Genomic DNA, 6,826 nt, shown 5'->3' with positions numbered 1-6,826 from the left:
GATGGAGCGGACCTTGTACTTGTGGCGCAGCTCCGTCGAGTGGGTCATGGACAAGAGCACTAGGTGTTGTGCACGACCTGCACTTCGTCGTCCTTGCGGATTAGGATGGTTTTTAACTTAGGCGAGTACGAGACTGCAGCTATGCCTCTGAGTGGGAGGATTTCTCTCTACTCGGTAGGATTTTAGAAACTTAGGCGAGTACGTGACTGCAGCTAAGCCCCCGAGTGGGAGGATTGCTCTCCACTCGGTAGGATTTTAGAAACTTAGGTGAGCACGTGACTGCAGCTAAGCCCCCAAGTGGGAGGATTGCTCTTCACTCATTAGGATTTTAGAAACTTAGGCGAGTACGGGACTGCAGCTAAGCCCCTGAGTGGGAGGATTGCTCTCCACTCGGTAGGATTTTAGAAACTTAGGCGAGTACGGGACTGCAGCTAAGCCCCCGAGTGGGAGGATTGCTCTCCACTCGGTAGGATTTTAGAAACTTAGGCGAGTACGGGACTGCAGCTAAGCCCCCGAGTGGAAGGATGCTCTCCACTCGGTAGGATTTCTAGAAACTTAGGCGAGTACGGGACTGCAGCTAAGCCCCCGAGTGGGAGGATTCTCTCCACTCGGTAGGATTTTTAGAAACTTAGGCGAGTACAGGACTGCAGCTAAGCCCCCGAGTGGAAGGATTGCTCTCCACTCGATAGGATTTTTAGAAACTTAGGTGAATCAGGTTCGCAGCTAAGCCCCCGAGTGGGAGGATCGCTCTCCACTCGGAGTAGTTTTTGGAACTTAGGCGAATCAGGTTCACAGCTAAGCCACCCACTGGGATATTTGAACATGTAACTTGACATGATAACAAGTATTAAGGCACTACAAAAATTTTGTCTTTGATAAGCAAACTGAACGACTCTTATTACAACTCATCGACCCGAGTGCCTAAGTGTTAAAATGACGAAGCAGATCCGCGTTCCAAGCGTGTGGCGCGTCTTTCTTGTGTTCCACATTGTAAAGGTGATATGCTCCATTGTGGAGCACCTTGGTGATTATGAAGGGACCTTCCCAAGCAGGAGCCAGCTTGTGAGGCCATTGCTGATCCACTCAGAGCACCAGGTCTCCTTCCTGAAATGCCCGACTGACGGTGTCAAAACCGGCGGATCTCGGGTAGGGGGTCCCGAACTGTGCGTCTAAGGCGGATGGTAGCAGGAGGCGGGGGACATGATGTTTACCCAGGTTCGGGCCCTCGCGATGGAGGTAATGCCCTACTTCCTGCTTGATTGATCTTGATTATATGAGTATTATAAGAGTTGATCTACCACGAGATCATAGAGGCTAAACCCTAGAATCTAGCCTATGATTATGATCGTTGTTGTCCTACGGACTAAATCCTCCGATTTATATAGACACCGGAGGGGGCTAGGGTTACACAGAGTCGGTTACAAGGGAGGAGATCTACATATCTGAATTGCCAAGCTTGACTTCCACGCAAAGGAGAGTCCCACCCGGACATGGGACGAAGTCTTCAATCTTGTATCTTCATAATCCAACAGTCCGGCCGAAGGATATAGTCTGGCTATCCGAGGACCCCCTAATCCAGGACTCCCTCGGTAGCCCCTGAACCAGGCTTCAATGACGATGAGTCCGGTGCACAGATTGTCTTCGGCATTGCAAGGTGGGTTCTTCTCCAAATTCCGAATACCTATTGAGTAGTGTTCGGCCTCCCATGAATGTTGCACTCCTTGGCTTCTGCGCCTAATAATGGCTATCCTCCACGTGTTGAGCGAATGCGAGAAGTCGGGGCATTTTTACACTTGCCACCCTAACCATGTGAGTAAATCGTCTATTTAAAGAGACGGGGATCCTCAGATCCAGATCACAACATCCTCCCCCAGCGAGTATCCATCGGAGCACGCCCGGAAAAAGTTCATCCCATCATGGCCGGCCATCGCAGCTCCTCCTCTCGCTCCCGTAGCCCTAAGCCAAGCAATTGGAAGAAGTGTTCCATCCCCCACAGCCAATTAGTAGAGTTACAGACCCAGGGGTTTCTCCCTCTAGTGTATATGGTCCCCGTTCGAGCCGGACTTGCCACTTACAACGACGGGGAGCAAGCAGAGAGCTTTCCCAACCCATCCATGGGGGAGTGGGTATGCCTTGTCCCTTACTTATTGAGGGAGCTTGGACTTCCAATCCATCCGTTCCTCCTTGGGCTCCTGGAGTTCTATGGCCTCCAGTTGCATAACTTTACTCCCGCCTCCATATTACACATCGCTGGCTATGTTGCACTTTGCAAGTTGTTTTTGGCTATGAAGCTCATTTCGAGCTATGGAAGAGGCTATTCTGCCTCGTACCCCGTACACAGGAGGGGTCAATATATCAAGTGGGCGAAGCCGAGATATGGTGCATCGCCGGGACTGGATACCTGTCCGGTACTCCGAAGAAGACATCCGAAGACTGGCCTTCAGAGTGGTTTTATATGGAGGGCATCCCCCTTCCGGACCCTATTCGGATGGGCCTTCCTGAGTTCGATAACGCCCCTTTGAAGAAACGCCGTAGCTGGCGCCCTTGGAGCCCTCAGGAGGAAGATAACAGAGAGGTCCTTTACCTGATGGGCCGGATAAAAACGCTGGCCAAATCGGGATTGACAATAATCGAGGTTATGTCAATATGTATAATGCGGGGGGTGCAGCCACTTCAATATCGGGGACAACCCATGTGGCACTTTAATGGAGAAGACGATGCCACCCGCTGCAGTCGTAAGGGACCGGACTCCATCGCTGCTCTAGCAAAAATATTGTCTGATTTATATAAAGGAGAGGAAGAGGAGTTCATCCGCATCCGCTTAAAAGGAAGGCGGTTAGGACTGAGACACCGTCGCAGAGGTATGAAAAAGAACCCCGCTCCGTGGTTGTCATCATTTAAAATATAATAACATCCATGGTTCCTAGCAGGAAAAACGCTCGCCGAACCATATCTGGAGAGCCTGCTGGCCAAGCCTCCACCAGCCGGGCTCCAGAGCCGGACTTAGAGGCAGATGCTAACGTGGGGCCAACACCGGATGTTCCTCCTACAAAGGATGCGGATAGGTTGTCCGCTATGAATTCCGAAGTGGAGAGTGCCATGAATCACAAGCGTCGTCGGGCCGTACTCGGCGACGCTTGTTTCTCTGAAGAGGCGTTTGATGCCTTCAACTCAGGAGACGCGTACATCCGAGCTGCTCAAAATGGTCTTGCTCGAGCCACGGACCAGTATGTGAAGGATATACGGGTAAGAAAATCTAATAATTATGTATATCAGTAGCCCCTGAGACTTGAAACAGTTGGCACAACTGATTTAAGGATCATTGTTTGTGTAGGTTCTTACGGAGAAGAATACCCAGTTGTCTCAAGAGCTGGAGGAGTGCAAAGCCCAGCTACGGGCCGCAGTTGCCGCAATGAAGGAGTCCGAGAAGGCCACATCTGGTAACACTTGTTTCTATCTAAAAGAATGATATGTACCGGTTAGTATTCGGCATGCATGCAAATCTAACAATAGATTCTGCAGATGATCCTGGGGTGAATCCGGAGGTCGTGTGAGGGGATGAGCAACATGCTCAACGACAGCTAAAGGTTGGTGAGCGCGTGCTTACGCAGGTTAGGCGGGAGAAAAACGATCTCCAAGATGCCAATACCCGGCTGGGCGTTGAACTGAAAGATGTTCGGGCCCAGCTTGCTGACTCCGTAAAGGAGAATAAGAGGCTTCAATGCGGCATTTTTAGTAAGTGCTTGAACGAACTTTTATAGAGTTCGGCAAAGAAACCGGCTAACAGAGTTATATCTGTAGGTATGCTGATGGGTCGTCCCACAGAGGAGATGCCCGAGTCTGCGGGTGATCTTCTGCCAGAGCTCTCACAACTGCACGAACAAGTTCGGCAGGTGATGCAGGGCATTGCCCAAGCCTTGTGGCCACCCGCCCCCTGCCAGGAGGCCTGGGGGAGCTTGTAGAGATGCTCAAGGGAGCGCGGTGGCGCTTCCGATTATGGAAGATATCAGCCTGCCGACAAGGTGCAAGGGAAGCCTGGGCCATGGTGAAGACGCGATATACCAAGGCTCACCCGAACCACATGGCCGAAGTCGGACCTGTGGGGTCTGATGGGATTTGTCCTTCTTTGGTACCATCACCAGGTTTGCTAGCCAGTCCGGATGTTTTATTTCTCTAATGAATCCGGCCTCGAGTAACTTGGCTAGCTCTTCTCCCATGGCTTGTCACTTAGGCTCAGAGAAACGCCGAAGAGTCTGCTTGACCGGCTTGAACCCCTTTAGAATGTTAAGGCTATGCTCGGCCAGCCTGCGTGGGATTCCTGGCATGTCTGAAGGATGCCAGGCGAAGATGTCCCAATTCTCGCGCAAGAACTCCCGCAATGCGGCATCTGTTGTGGGGTTCAGCTGTGCCCTGATGGATGTTGTTTTTGTAGGGTCCGTTGGGTGGACCTGGAATTTGACTATTTTATTCGCTGGTTTAAAAGAGGTGGACTTGGGTATTTTGTCGAGTATCACGTCGTCCCTGTCCACCGTGGAGCGCAGCGCAGTTAGTTCTTCGGCCGCAAGGGCTTCGGATAACGCCTCGAGGGCTAGTGCGGCGGTTTTATTTTCAGCGCAGAGTGCTATGTCCGGATCACTAGCCAGAGTGATGATTCCATTGGGCCCGGGCATTTTGAGCTTCATGTACCCGTAATGGGGTATAGCTTGGAAGATCGTGAATGCCTCCCGCCCTAAAAGGGTGTGGTATCCGCTACTGAATGGGGCCACTTGGAATGTGATTTTTTTGGACCTATAATTCTCCGGCGTGCCGAATACCACATCTAGTGTGATTTTTTTCCGCACATCGTGCCTCTCGACTAGGGATGATTCCTCTGAAGGTCGTGCTGCTTTGCTCAATGCGGCTCTTGTCTATTTCCATTTTGCTAAGAGTTTCCTCGTAGATGAGGTTTAATCTGCTGCCACCGTCCATGAGCACTTTAGTAAGCAGGAAGCCGTCCACAATTGGACTAAGGACCAAAGCGGCTGGTGCTCGGGTTGTTCGGGATTGAGGTTCATCACTGGCATTGAAGGTTATGGCCGTGTCGTTCCATGGATTTATTGCTGCAACGTGGCAGACTTCGGCAAGGCTGCGGAGTGTTCGCTTGCGCCTATTATTTGAGGCGAAGGTCTCGAAGACTGTCAATATTGTATTGTTATTTTCCGCGGGATGGTACTCTGTTGTATTGTTGATGAGGATATCCTCGCCGCTCTTGGCCACCTGCCGGAGTATCCAACATGCTCTAAGGCTATGTGTTGGCATGGTATCCGTTGTACTGTGAATTTTGCATGGCCCATTGAGCCATCCCTCCAATACAGTTCTACGCCCTGTAGTGGGATTTTGTTTCTTTGTAATTGGATCGGGTGACTTACGAGAGTACACCCTTTTAATTCGGACGGGGGGTTTAGTGAGAGCCGGAGGGTCCCAGAATTTGGTTTGGGTTTTCCAGGCGCTTTCCAGCGCACAATACTTCCGTACTATAGCCGCTAAGTCAGCAAAGTGTGCTATGTCACGGCGACTTATGGCGTTGAGGATTCCCTTGTCCGTTCAATTTTTGCAAAAGAATGAAATTGTGTCTTCTTCGCGACAGTCCTTGACCTTGCTCATTACAAGGAGGAATCTGGCCCAATAGTGATGTACTGTTTCTTGGGGCTCTTGTCTAATGTGGGAAAGATCACTTGAGTCTGGGTGGGTGGGTAGATTTAGGTCCAAACCCTGACCCGATCTGAGACCCAGGGGCGGAGGAGTTTCCGAGCTTGGTAGTTCGGACTCCGAGATGTTGCCCAATAGTTCTGGCCCGCTGTTTGATTCTAGGTTCGAAGCTTGGGCCATGTCCTCCCGTGGATGGGTATCCGGCTCGGAGAGCTCGGGAATCCGTACATAGTTCGTCCTCAAAATTGAGGAAGAATTGCTACATTGCTCCTCCACCACCGCTATCTGATGGGTGACCGGCGGAGAGTTAATCTCCCTTTGGTCGGGTTTAAGCCCGATCCGATCATAGTCCGTTGCGACTCCCAGGGTGGCGATGCGATCCAAGAGCTCGTTCAGAGAAGAGAGCTCTATTGGATCCATCTGCTCGGCGAATCCCGAGCCGACGTGGGGGCTGTTTTTGATGACCCGAGAAGTCATCGTCGGTGCGATGGCCGAACAGGCGGTCATGACGAAGCCGCCTAGTCGGAGAGTTTGGCCTACAGCTAGGGCTCCCCCGAGGTAATGTTGTCCTTGACAACAAGATGGGCCATCAAGCCTTATCGTGGCAGCATAGTGGAACTCTCAACGAGAGCACCAATGTCGGTGTAAAAACCGGCGGATCTCAGGTAGGGGGTCCCGAACTGTGCGTCTAAGGCGGATGGTAACAGGAGGCGGGGGACACAATGTTTACCCAGGTTCGGGCCCTCATGATGGAGGTAATACCCTACTTCCTGCTTGATTGATCTTGATGATATGAGTATTACAAGAGTTGATCTACCACGATATCGTAGAGGCTAAACCCTAGAAGCTAGCCTATGATTATGATCGTTGTTGTCCTACGGACTAAACCCTCCGATTTATATAGACACCGGAGGGGGCTAGGGTTACACAGAGTCGGTTACAAGGGAGGAGATCTACATATCCGAATTGCCAAGCTTGCCTTCCACGCAAAGGAGAGTCCCACCCGGACACGGGACGAAGTCTTCAATTTTGTATCTTCATAATCCAACAGTCCGGTCGAAGGATATAGTCCGGCTGTCCGAGGACCCCCTAATCCATGACTCCCTCGCCGACCTCTCATGTTTTTGGCATGGAATCG

Source organism: Triticum aestivum, chromosome 3A, assembly GCF_018294505.1.
Source record: "Triticum aestivum cultivar Chinese Spring chromosome 3A, IWGSC CS RefSeq v2.1, whole genome shotgun sequence".
In the NCBI taxonomy this organism is placed as follows: domain Eukaryota; kingdom Viridiplantae; phylum Streptophyta; class Magnoliopsida; order Poales; family Poaceae; genus Triticum; species Triticum aestivum.
This window is presented reverse-complemented; position numbering follows the sequence as displayed.